The sequence below is a fragment of the Trichomycterus rosablanca genome, chromosome 10 (assembly GCF_030014385.1).
Source record: "Trichomycterus rosablanca isolate fTriRos1 chromosome 10, fTriRos1.hap1, whole genome shotgun sequence".
Classification (NCBI taxonomy): domain Eukaryota; kingdom Metazoa; phylum Chordata; class Actinopteri; order Siluriformes; family Trichomycteridae; genus Trichomycterus; species Trichomycterus rosablanca.
The window spans coordinates 8,546,069-8,560,231 of record NC_085997.1 but is presented as its reverse complement, the minus strand read 5'-3'; the positions used below and the strand labels follow the sequence as shown (position 1 = coordinate 8,560,231).

Below are 14,163 nucleotides of genomic sequence, written 5' to 3'. Positions count from 1 at the left end.
CTACCCAGATTCTGGTCCAATCACTTGTAATCTCACGGTTGGACTACTGCAACTCCCTCCTGGCAGGAGCTCCCATGTCCACTATTAAACCCTTGCAGCTCATTCAAAATGCAGCTGCCCGTCTGTTTTTTAACCAGCCCAAACACTGCCACATCACCCCACTGCTGCGTTCTCTTCACTGGCTTCCTGTAGCTGAACGCATTCAGTTTAAAACACTGATGCTCGCCTACAAAGCCAAAAATGGACCAGCCCCAAGCTACCTTCACGGTCTAATCAAACCCCCGCTCTGTACCACGCAACCTCCGAATCACTAGTCTTGCCCTACTTGATCCTCCACCCAGGACTAAAGGAAGACAAGCATCAAGGCTCTTCTCTGTTCTAGCACCCAAGTGGTGGAATGAACTTCCTCTGTCCGTCCGAACATCTGAGTCTCTTGCTGTCTTTAAAAAACGATTAAAAACTCACCTTTTTACTAAGCACTTAAGCTGACTTGTACTTATTTACAAAAAATGTTTTTCCATTTCCAAAAAAAAAACAAAAAAAAAAACACTTTGGTTCTAACAGGTTTCAGCAGATTTGTTTTCTTCGACTGTTGTTTACTAAAACTTGAGAAATGAAATGTTTACTATGGAAGCACTTCTGTAAGTCGCTCTGGATGAGAGATTATAGATTTAAACGGTCCTCTATTTACTACAGTCTGTTTGAAACAGCTGGGCGTACAACTAGTTGGTGTGGAGAACATGTTACACATAGTGTGCTATTATTTCAAGCTTATCAAGTACATGCTCACTTACAAACAACTCACAAAGTACAAATTCTTCATCATTCTAAACAAACCATGTAGTACAGGACATTACCGCTTACCTAATGCAGTAAGAACCAACTCTCCCAAACAACTTGAACACTGGACCCTCAAATTAAAAGTCTGACGCACTGAGCTATCCAGGCTCTGCAAGACACATCAATCCTCACAAGGATGTGTCCACAAGGATGTGACTTGAATTACAAACTTTAACATACACTGCCTGGCCAAAAATAAAAGTCACCAAAAAACCCTTAAGAAACACTTCTTAGTACTACATACATCAGTTGTATTCCACAGAGGTCAGCATGCGATGAAACTTTGATAGTAGATTCAAGATTCAAAGTAGCTTTATTAATAACAGACATTTATTTATTTATTAGTAATGGACATCATTTTACTTTCTGTGTTCATATTATGCTATCTAGTGGACGATTTAATAGCCTACAATGAGCACAAACAGGGTTTGAGTTCTTAATAAATAATCCAGTCAGTTAAAAACCCAACAAGAAGGCTGTACCTAATACACTCATACCAGAGAAAACACACCCTAACATGCTAGTGCCGTTACAATGCTAACAATGGTCCACCCAAAAAACATTATTTGATCAGTTGGAGTGCTCATATGGGGCTCCCTTTCGATTGATATATAGTTTACAGCCTATAGTGACAGTGTACAGTGCAGCAAATGGGTTACAGTCAGTACATTTACCAAACATAATAATTTATGAAATAATAATTTGTGAAAAGATTAAGCAGTTCGTACAAATATTAGTCTGTGTGGGGTGGGAGTGGCGTCAACAGTGTCCAAGCTAGACAGAATGGTTTTAGCAGTCTAAGGCATTGTGACAGCTCATGCTTTACACAAATTTATGTCTTTAACCCTCTACGATACATAACAATGTGAAAAGATTAAGCAGTTTGTGCAAATCTTAGACCATGTGGGGCGAGGGTGGTATCAACGGTACCCCAGCTAGTCAGGATGGTCGAGTGGTCTAAGGCGCTGCGTTCAGGTCGCAGTCTCCCCTGGAGGTTCATTCATATTTTGGAGCGATGTATGTTTGTATGCTAGAATATAAATAACATCTTTTACAAACTGCTGTCTGTTTACATTGACATTTTCTCTTCTGTCTAAACATTTTTGGAATTGGGTTTGTAAAGATAAGGGATACTGTGGATAATATATTTAATGAGCTGAACTAACTGAGAGAAGCGCTAACGGTGGTGGAAGAGTCTAAAAGGGTTTGGAACATAGTCGTATCATCATAGCAGTACAACACAGTTTTGTCCGTAGCATCCGAAAATATCCAGAAGCTAATATACACAAAGTTTTCTTTAAAAAATAAACTTACCTTGTTAATAAAGTATGACCTCAAAATCTAAACAAACACAGTATCCGCTGCTGCAGTCTCTACACAAACTTTTCTGCACTGAAATCTCAAGGACACATTTTATGGATATTACGGTAATGCACTGAAAACGCGTCCTACAGTCATGCAAGCACATACAGCAGTGTGTGAGTTTACACTAATCAACCATAACATTAAAACCACCTCCTTGTTTCTACACTCACTGTCTATTTTATCAGCTCCACTCACCATATAGAAGCACTTTGTAGTTCTACAATTATTGACATGACCACCACAGAGCAGGTATTATCTAGGTGGTGGATCATTCTCAGCACTGCAGTGACACTGACATGGTGTTGGTGTGTTAGTGTGTGTTGTGCTGGTATGAGTGGATCAGACACAGCAGCGCTGCTGGAGTTTTTAAATACCGTGTCCACTCACTGTCCACTCTATTAGACACTCCTACCTAGTTGGTCCACCTTGTAGAGACAGTCAGAAACGATCGCTCATCTATTGCTGCTGTTTGAGTTGGTCATCTTTTAGACCTTCATCAGTGGTCATTGGACACTTCCCACAGGGCGCTGTTGGCTGGATGTTTTTGGTTGGTGGACTATTCTCAGTCCAGCAGTGACAGTGAGGTGTTTAAAAACCTGCAGCGCTGCTATGTCTTATCCACTCATACCAGCACAACACAGGAGAGTCCTGACCATTGAAGAACAGCATAAAAGGGGGATAAAAAAGCATGTTGAGAAACAGATGGATTACAGTCAGTAATTGTAGAACTACAAAGTGCTTCTATATGGTGGAGCTGATAAAATGGACAGTGAGTGTAGAAACAAGGAGGTGGTTTTAATGTTATGGCTGATCGGTGTATACTCACCATGTATGCGTGACTTTCCTCCGGGTATGAAAACGTGCCAGTAGGTGTAATTGCTGCTCTAAATTGCACCTGTATGTGTGAGTGAGTGGATAAATTAGTGTGTGATGCTTTGCGATGGTTTGACGCGCCCTGTCTAGGGTGTATTTTTGTCTCGAGCCCAGTGTTTGTGACACTGGACCCACGCTTGCCCTGTAATGCTGAATATCAATACAGGCAAATGAAGCGCATTTAAAAAAGCTTTAAAGCATTCTTGAAAAATGATCAGGCCAACCTTTTTAAAAAGTAGATCCCGATGACCTGTTGACTGAAATAGTAGATCCCAAGCCACAGAAGTGTGGGCACCAGTTTTACATTGGCTACGGTTTAACAAGACGTACCAAGAATGGCCTGTAGATGGCGCACTGTGGTCGTTTTTAAAAGCAAGCCAATTATGCCACCGAACTTAAATATGTACAATACTTTATAATGTATCAATTGTAACAGTATCAAATAATAAAACATTATAAAAAATTATAAGTTCATGCGTTTCTGTCAAAACAAAACAAAAAAGGTATGTAAACAAAACTGTTTGAGCGTAAATAGGGCGTTACTGACATTGTAACACGGACAGACTAGCCTTATGGTTAATGCTGCAACGAATTTTACCGTAATTTCATCTTTTCAGATTGCAAAATGATCATAATGTTTGTGCACTGGAGAATGTGGGCATCGATCCCACTACCTCTCGCATGCTAAGCGAGCACTCTACCATTTGAGCTAATTCCCCTTACACAAAACTTTGTAAATTGTAATGTACTAACAGAGTGTTAATGCTGCATTATAAAGTGAGGGTGCAACATGTTTAAGCTCACGTACTCTTTTCTATATTATGCGTTGCTTTTCATTAAAATGTTATGTGCATTTATATGTGGCAAAATAAAAAAAATTTATAAAAATCAAATTGAGTTAGCAAAGAACCTTAAATTATCCTAAATGGTTCTTCAAGTAGAAACAGTTCTACCAAGAACACCTAAAAGAACCCTTAAGAAACACTTCTTAGTGCTACATACATCAGTTGTATTCCACACAGGTCAGCATGCGATGAAACTTTGCTCGAAACAGACATCGTTTTACTTTCTAACTGTATTCATATTATCATCTAGTGGACAATTGAATAGCCTACAACGAGCACAAACAGGGTTTGAGATCTTAATGAATAATTATTACTCTTAATAAATAATCCAGTCAGTTAAAAACCCAACAAGAAGGCTGTACCTAATACACTCAGACTAGAGAAAACACACCCTAACATGCTAGTGCTGTTACAGTGCTAAGAATGGTCCACCCAAAAACATTATTTGGTCAGTTGGAGATCTCATATGGGGCTCCCTTTCTATTGATTTTTGGTTTACAGCCTAGTGACAAAGTGTACAGTGCAGCAAATGGGTTACAGTCAGTACATTTACAATACATGATAATGTTTAAAGATTAAGCAGTTTATGGGTTCGAATCCCACTTCTGACAGCTCATGATTTAAATAAATCTACTTCTTTAGAGGACACAGCCATCAGGGAATACAGTTTTCATCAAAGGGTGAACATGGTCTGCAACAATGCTGAGGTAGGTGGTACGTGTCAAGGTGAGGTAGGTTTGGTTTATTTGATGTACTTTACATCCATTTAAATATGTACTTAAATACTTAAATATCCATTTAAGTATGTTTATTCAGCGTCCATTTACATTGTTACAGCAGTATTTTACGACAAAAATGGAAATGTTCACATTAATGAAATTAGGGCTGCACGATATTTCGTTTCAGCATCGTCATCGCGATGTGTGCATGCGCGATAGTCACATCGCAGGACGTGCGATGTTTCTTAATGCAAATGATATCAAATACGTCATGCTACAACTTTTTTGCTGCTTGACACAAAACCAAAATTCACACCGTTCTCATTTTCAATGACGGCTCACACCCGCCTTGTGTACTGAGCAGCAGCCAGTCAGAGGACTCATAAGATCCGGGTTCATTGAGATTTCGGACTCGTGATTCCTGATTCAGTACAAAGATTCGAATCATTAACACGGTTGATTCAGGAACCGCCCAGCTCTAGTATTGAACAGTCTAATCTGCAGCATTTCTCTCCCATTGATAAAAATACGGAACAAAGCGCATCCCGTATCAGTTCAATACGGAACGCGACATTCAGTTTTCAAATACGGAACGATTCCGTATTTTACGGGACGGTTGGCAACCCTAGCGCTAACATGTCAATATAACATCTCGATTCGTGTACAGAAAACGGTTACATTTGCTGACAAGCCCATACTTGCTAATAAAAACACTCGTTTAAAATCAATAATTATTTATTTACGTTTGAAAACAACTTTGTCCGCTCCGTCAGCCATGTTTATTTTTCTGTGAGAGAAGAGATATTGAAGCTTTCTTAGTTTAATGCTCAGTTTCAACCAAGTACAAAGATGTAGCTGGTCATAATCTTTTGTAACCCTTGTAGGCACCACCCTTTTTCACAGATGAGCCCCTTATTTAGAGTAAGATACATGCATTATTAATATTATTAGCAATGTGGTGAAAATTCCTGCATTTTTTAAATATCGCAATATATATCGCAGGGAAGAAAAAAAATCGCAATGTCAGTTTTTTCCAATATCGTGCAGCCCTAATTGAAATGGATGTAAAGTACATCATTTACTAAATAAACCAAAATGGGAACAAAGACCCCACCACCACCACCACCACAAACACCAAGAAAATAACCCTACAGGTCCAACAAAATAAAATAAAAAAAATGCACTTCAAAAAAGACCTCACATTGTTCGTCCTAAAGGCTAAGATTAACGTTTTAAATGAACTGAGTCTGTGATGGTTTAAAAACAACGCGTAATATAGAAAAGAGTATGTGAGCTTAAACACGTTGCACCCTCACTTTATAATGCAGCATCAACACTCTGTTAGTCAGTGGTGTATAGTAACAAAGTAATAATACTTCGTTACAGTACTTAAGTAGTTTTTTGAAGTACTTGTACTTTACTGGAGTATAAAAACTTTCACTTTTACTCCACTACATCTTCTAAAGAAATTGTGTACTTTTACTCCGTTACATTCGCTGTATGTAAATTCGTTACTCGTTACTACAAAATGAAAGTTAAATGATGCACAAATCTGCGCTTGTGAGTTAAACACATTAATGCGCATGTGCAAACGTTCTCTAAAAGCTATCAGAGTTTTCTAGATGTGCGTCGTTCACCCAAAGACCCGCAAATATGGAGATTTCAGAAGCTCCAACACACTGATGTAAGTTAACAATGATTAACAAAGTAAAGCTGAAGCATCAGCGTTTTTTTTTTCATATTATTAGCATTAACATTGTTCAGATATCTACCTACCACTTTCACCGATTACATTCGAACCACAAATAAAACGTTTCATAAATCATTACATTTGTTTGGAATTCATTGACTGCAAAACTCATGAAGACACGTCCATTATTTTTAAAAACTCGCCTACGGACAAATATTTCCTCAGATAACTTCTGTATTAGACCGGCGGAGGAGAGATTCATGGTGCTGAGGAACATGCAGCACGTCTTTAACCTTTAATGCTCTCAACAAGAACTCAACTTATCCAACTTATTATTCATGATTTTTCAGCTGTTGGCTTCAAGTTAGAAATGGTGTTTTCTTAAAGTAAGAATACCAATATTTTTTTAGTTTAACACATGCCATTCAGTGAGTAGATACAGCCCAAAAAAGATGATTTAAATACAGCTTATTTTACTCAAATATTTTGATTTAAAATAATGGTTGAACAGATCATTAAAGGGATAAAAGTGCCACACGTTGTTAAACTCTCTTGAGTTTTGCTTTAAATTAATTATGCCAAAATTATTTTTTTGTTATTGAAATATACTACCCAAATAAAAAAATGGGACAGTATAGAAAATGCAAATAAAATAGATGCAGTGTTTCTTACATTTACATCGACTCATATTCTAAAAACGTTGGAACAGGAACATTTAGGGCTAGTAATAAGTTAAAAAACAACTAAATAATGTCATGATTTCAAACAGGTGATGTCAACAAATGATCATGAATTGGCACAAATCATGTTCAGATGAAAGGAAGAAAACAGGTTAATTGTTAAGGTGGTTTACAGGCTTAAAAGAACAATCTTTATATTTAAAATGACCGCTTCCATTTATACTAACAGCATTTACTTTTACTTCTACTTTTAATACTTAAGTACATTTAATATCAAATTACTTTTGATACTTAAGTACATTAAACATCATATACTTTTAGACTTTTACTTAAGTAATATTCTAAAAGGTGACTTTTACTTCTATCAAAGTAAATTTCTGGTAAGATACTTGTACTTTTACTCAAGTATGGCCTTCCAGTACTTTATACACCACTGCTGTTAGTACATTACAATTTACAAATCATAAAGGAAGGTTCTGTGTAAGGGGAATTAGCTCCAATGGTAGAGCGCTCGCTTAGCATGCGAGAGGTAGTGGGATCGATGCCCACATTCTCCAATGCCGAAACATTATGATCACTTAAAGGCAACACATAATATAAAAGTCGTTGCTCACTGAAACGCTGCATCAAACATTAGGTCAGTCTGTAAGTTTTACAGTGACAGTTATGCTCTATTTTTACTCAAATCCTTTGGTTTAAAGGCCTTTTTTGACTTGTTTAAATTGACAAATGTAGCGCCCCCTAGCACCCCTGGCTGTATTTGGAAAGCGCTCCCTGACTTCTTTTATTTGTTTAAGAAATCTCTTTCTTTGTGGTAATGTAAGGATTTAAAAGGGCCATTACTTATCAGTACTTACGGTTATTTTATATTTAAGCTATACTCTTATTTAAACCGAAAAAACTACTTCAATTACCCTATATTTATGTGGTACTAACCTTGCACAAAAAAACCTGCGACTAACACCATTTACAGTAGCTGTATTAACGTTATCCCTGACTCACATACCAAACTTGTATACGTTAATAATACTTAAGCAAATTAACTATTTACTCATTTACACAATCTTTAATATGCATTTCAAACCCCAATATATTTTACAAAAATGTCATAATACAGATTCACTCAAATTACCATCAGTAATATTCAAAATATTATCAATCTCTCCTAAGTTAGGTAAATAACTAACTAAAAAATTTTTTAATTACCATTGCATTGCAGGCCTGATCCAACCTAATAGTCCCAATCAACACAGATCATGAAGTATATTTGGTCGGTTGTGGTGGAGCTGTCCACGTTCTTTGTTTACATGGATGAAACAGAAAAAATCCACCAGTCTTTTTCCTTTTGATCTTGGATGAAACAATCAGAGTTAATCCGATGCTTTTAATCCACTGTAATCATCACAGCTGCTGAGGAAGCGTACTGCCTTCAATGTCCATGCGCGAAACTCAAGAGACGAAGTTCACGGCTGATACAGCATAAACAATGTCACTAATCGACTGCAAGATGTTAATATAAGATTCACTGTCCGTTTGTCTTTACGCATCAACAGAGATAAATCCTAAACAGGTGTTTTACCCACTTACATGACACGTTTCACATCACGCTATTTTCTCCACTTTTTTCTTCTTTTCCCGACCTGTGACAGTTCATGCTGATTGGCTTAAAAATGAATCAAGGGATTTACATACACTTTACTTTAAACAGCATAAAACAACCAGAACATTATTTACAGAACAAATAAGAACAACTTATTTACTAGTTATAAATTAACATAAAATATTAGTAATCCCCAAATTTTAATTGGGCTACACAAACACACAATAACTTATAATTCTCCAATTTTGAAATGTCTCGGAGTTTTATCTAAAACGACTTTTTGTTAAAGTAGCGGTACGTGACTTTTTAATGATTTTTCATCTGGTGAACTGTTTTGTAAAAGATGAAAAGCTGAAACTCACGACATTCCCTTTAAAATGCAGCATCAACCCTTAAGTCAGTCTATCAGTGGTACAAAGACAGTTTTGATTGGGTTTAGTTCGTCCTAAAGTCTGCGATAAACGGAGTCTGTGATGGTTTAAAAGCAAGGCATAATACAGAAAAGAGTATGTGAGCTTAAACACGTTGCACCCTCACTTTATAATGCAGCATCAACGCTCTGATAGTACATTACAATTTACAAAAGGCTAAAGGGGGTTCATCGTAAGGGGAATTAGCTCGAATGGTAGAGTGCTCGTTTAGCATGCGAGCGGTAGCTGGATCGATGCTCGCATTCTCCAATGCAGAAGCATTGCAAACCTTTAAGCACATTTTCCCATGAGCTAAGTAGGGACTTGTAAATAACATTTAGACTTGTAATGCACTGTAGTTAAAAACATGGTCTTCATAATATTTATTTTGTTCTTCTGTCTGTGTAGGGTTTTTACCATGAAGTAAAATCGAGGGAATCTAAATGCAATTATCCATCCAACAATCCATTCATTAGCTTTTAACTATTCATGCAAATGAATGACTTTTTATATTTATATATTGCTCATTGTAGTACTTGTGTCTACATGGACTTGAACATCACATGACTAAACATTAGGTAGAACTACAGAGACTTATTTACTGTCTTTACAAATTGGCATAAAGTACTCGACGAGTACAACACACTGAACAATAAAATATAGATGACATACTATAGGCCAGTGAGGTGGCTGCTGCTTCTGGGTGTGTAGTTTCTAAATGATCAAGTCAGCACAGGCACAAGCACTACAAGTATTTATAATAAATATCATTTTATGTTCAATATTGTGTATATACTGTATCCTTTCCCTCCGCCCAGTAAAAAATGACCCACCACAACCCCGTCCAAGATAAAATGTTTGATGAAAATTAAATAAAATAAAAGAATATGCTGCACTTACAAGCACCTGAGATAAATCTACTTTTGGTTTAAACTAGACTGTGCTGGTGTTATGTTGGTTTAGTCTGTAACTGAGCAACAGTGTATGCTACAATGACAACTATAACAATGGTTATCACTGCACACTAAGCTATTCAGTTTTTTTGTGATTGTCATTTTAAGATAATACTGAACCAGTCATCAATAAGAGGTCAGTCAGGACACAGAAAGAACTCATTATGTAAGGGCCAAAATAGTGCAGGATATACCTACTGTTTAGTGCAGTGCAGTAACAAAACAGCTTTGTAAGGCAAGAACTGAACAATTTAAAAAAGCATGTAATTCGACATAGAATATGTGGGTATTAATATGTACAACTCAGTGCATTTTTAGGCTGCACATAATTATAGTTTAGTTGGTGTGGAGAACACATTCACTATGCGATTGTTTCAAGCTGATCACTTAGAAATATCTCACCAAGTATAAATTCTTTAACTTTCTTAACAAACCATGTAGTACGGGACAATGCCGCTTACCCAACACAGTAAGAAACAACTCACCCCAACAGGGACTTGAACCCTGGACCCTCAGATTAAAAGTCTGTTGCTCTACCGACTGGGCTGTAAAGATCCGTGCTGGCTCTCTTGAAGGCGATTATAAAAAGTTTTAGGTGAAGGTTGTTGCTGTTTACACACAAAGAAAAACATCTCTGGAGGAGAATTTTGCAGGTAGATTACAAACAGATTCCTTTCCTTCACCTTTTTCCTTTTTTCCTGTATCAATTGCACGATTGTTTTCCAGTCATTAAAATGTTATGTGCATTTATATGTGGCAAGAGAAAAAAAATCCATAAAAATCTAATTGAGTTAGCAAAGAACCTTGAATTATAGTTCTACCAAGAACACAAAAAGAACCCTTTCAAAAAACATTAATTGGTCAGTTGGAGATCTCATATGGGGCTCCCTTTCGATTGATATATGGTTTACAGCCTAGTGACAAAGTGTACAGTGCAGCAAATGGGTTACAGTCAGTAAATTTACCATACATAATAATGTGAAAAGATTAAGCAGTTCGTACAAATGGTGGTGTCGATGGTACCCAAGCTAGTCAGGATGAGGTCTAAAACGCTAAGTTCAGGTCACAGTGTCCCATGAGGTGTGGGTTTGAATCCCACTTCTGACTGCTAGTGCTCTATACAAATTTATGTCTTTAACCCACTAACATACATAATAATGTGAAAAGACTCAGCACTTTGTACAAATCTTTGGCCATGTGAGGGTGTTGTTGGTAATTGGCATTAGGACCTCACAAGCATGTCAGGATGGCCGAGCGGTCTAAGGCGCTGCGTTCAGGTCGCAGTCTCCCCTGGAGGCGTGGGTTCAAATCCCACTTCTGACATCTCATGCTTTATGCAAGTTTACTTCTTCAGAGGACACAGCCATCAGGGAATACAGTTTGCATGAACTGGGTGTACATGGTCTGCAACAATGCTGAGGTACAGTAGGTGGTACGTGTCAAAGTAACATCTGCATGGATGCCAGGACCCAGGTTTTTGATCTCTAAAAATGTGAGAAATTTAAACATGTATTCATCCTGATCATAAAGTATGTTTATTCAGCGTCTATTTACATTGTTACAGCAGTATTTTACAACTGAAATGTTCACATTATTTAAATGTATGTTAAGTACATTGTATACTAGCTGTTTACTTTTTTCCTAAGTAAAAACTGTCATTACCTCAACATGTCATTACCAACACATATCTTGTTGTGATGGTAAAAACACTTAGTGATGGTAATTACAGGTTTTTAGTTTCACCATCACTATCTTATTAACTATTTAATAATTAAAGCTAATTAAAGCTAAATAAGCATAATGGTTTTATTATACAAGGAAACATTAATTTTCACTGATTAGTCAATATGGCCCACAATTCTCCTTTACCCTTTGTAAATTGTAATGTACTACAGAGCGTTGATGCTGCATTATGAAAGGGCCAAAATAGTGTGGAGCTGATAAAATGGACAGTGAGTTTAGAAACAGAGAGGTTTTTTTAATGTTATGTTCTAACCTGTAATAAATTAGGTGGAGGTGGAGGCAAACCGCAAATTAGAAAAACAGTGGCCACATTTCATGTAAATCACGCTGACCTGTTAGAATGAGGGGCGATGTACCAGTATGCACTGTGCGAACAACTGGTAGATCGCGATCGACGTATTGGGCACACCTGATGTATAACAACTGTACTTTTGGTAACCCCTTTGGAGTCCTTCTAAGGAATTGCTCCTGATAACTTTTATTGTTTATTGAAACACAACATTTCCATCACAGATCTGTTTCAAAATTTGTAAGGTCAGTTATCAGATCTTGTATTTCTAAATTAAACTGTAATGAGTGACATTATGAGCTTTAATTAACATATCCTTCTGAGACAGAGCAATTCATTTTTGTCCCCTGTGGGAACATGTGTCTGAGATCTCTAACACAAGCACCATTGATGCAATCCATTTGAGTACTACTGTACTTTATAGAGTACACCCTGGGCTTTTTAGTAATGTCACATTTGTGGGTGTGTGGCAGCTCATGATCTTTCTTGTAATCTTTTCCTAATAATCAAATTGTTTCAAAAGATTTAAAAATGTACAGCAATTTTATTCAATGTCCTTTGTAGTGGACAGCAGGACTTTCTACCCCCTGTATTTAGCCTATTTCTATACAAGGAAGCAGAAGGCTAAGTAAGACAGAGAAGATTTTATTACGAATTTATGCAGGAGAGTCAGATTTAAGGGGAGGCATGGTGGCTTGGTGGATAGCACTGTCACCTCACAGCAAGAAGTTCCTGGGTTCAATCCCCAGGCGGAGCGCTCTGGGTCCTTTCTGTGTGGAGTTTGCATGTTCTTCCAGTGTCTGCGTGGGTTTCCTGGGGTTAATTGGAGACACTGAATTGCCCTATGGTGTGTGTGTGTGTGCGCGTGTGTGTGTGTGTGCGTGTGTGTGTGCGTGTGTGTGTGCGTGTGTGCGTGCGTGCGTGTGTGCGTGTGTGTGCGTGTGCGTGTGTGTGTGTGTGTGTGTGCGTGTGCGTGTGTGTGTGTGTGTGTGTGTGTGTCTCCCCTGCAATAAGACACACACAGCAGCGCTTCTGGAGTTTTTAAACACTGTTACTGCTGGACTGAGAATAGTCCACCAACCAAAAACATCCAGCAAACAGCGCCCTGTGGGAAACGTCCTATGACCACTGATGAAGGTCTAGAAGATGACCAACTCAAACAGCAGCAATAGATGAGCGATCGTTTCTGAATTTACATCTACAAGGTGGACCAACTAGGTAGGAGTGTCTAATAGAGTGGACAGTGAGTGGACACTGTATTTAAAAACTCCAGCAGCGCTGCTGTGTCTGATCCACTTATACCAGCACAGCACACACTAACACACCACCACAGTGGTAGCCTAGTGGGTGGAGCTTTGGGCTATTACCCAGAATTGGCGGTTCAAATCCAGGCTCTGCTATGCAGCCACTGTTGGGTCCTTGAGCAAGGCCCTTAACCCTGTCTGCTCCAGGGGTGCCGTACGATGGCTGACCCTGCACTCTGACCCCAGCTTCCAAACAAGCTGGGATATGCAAAGAAAGAATTTCATTGTACTATGTATATGACAAATAAAGTATGTCTATATCTTTATATCTACCATGTCACTGCAGTGCTGAGAATCATCCACCACCTAAATAATACCTGCTCTGTGGTGCTCATGTCAATAATTGTAGAACTACAAAGTGCTTCTATATGGTAAATGGAGCTGATAAAATAGACAGTGAGTGTAGAAACAAGGAGGTGGTTTTAATGTTATGGTTGATTAGTGTAAACTCACACACTGTTGTATGTGCTTGCATGACTGTAGGACGCGTTTTCAGTGCATTACCGTAATATCCATAAAATGTGTCCTTGCGATTTCAGTGCAGAATAGTTTGTGTAGAGACTGCAGCAGCGGATACTGTGTTTGTTTAGAAATTGTGGTCATACTTTTTTCAACAAGGTAAGTTTATTAAAATAAACGTTTTGTGTATATTAGCTTCTGGATATTTTCGGATGCTACGGACAAAACTGTGTTGTACTGCTATGATGATACGACTATGTTCCAAACCCTTTTAGACTCTTCCAACACCGTTAGCGCTTCTCTCGGTTAGTTCAGCTCTTTACATATATTATCCACAGTATCCCTTATCTTTACAAACCCAATTCCAAAGAGGTTTAGACAGAAGAGAAAATG

General features: G+C 37.9%; 3 non-coding genes across 3 annotated transcripts; 2 read left to right on the top strand and 1 right to left on the bottom strand.

The window, feature by feature from the left end:
* Positions 1–3,724: 3,724 nt before the first annotated feature.
* trnaa-agc (transfer RNA alanine (anticodon AGC)) lies at positions 3,725–3,797 on the bottom strand. The gene has a single exon. It is a non-coding gene; the product is annotated as a tRNA-Ala (tRNA).
* A 3,699-nt stretch (positions 3,798–7,496) lies between these two features.
* Positions 7,497–7,569, top strand: trnaa-agc (transfer RNA alanine (anticodon AGC)). The gene has a single exon. It is a non-coding gene; the product is annotated as a tRNA-Ala (tRNA).
* Positions 7,570–11,215: 3,646 nt separating this feature from the next.
* Positions 11,216–11,298, top strand: trnal-cag (transfer RNA leucine (anticodon CAG)). Its single transcript has one exon. It is a non-coding gene; the product is annotated as a tRNA-Leu (tRNA).
* Positions 11,299–14,163: the final 2,865 nt, after the last annotated feature.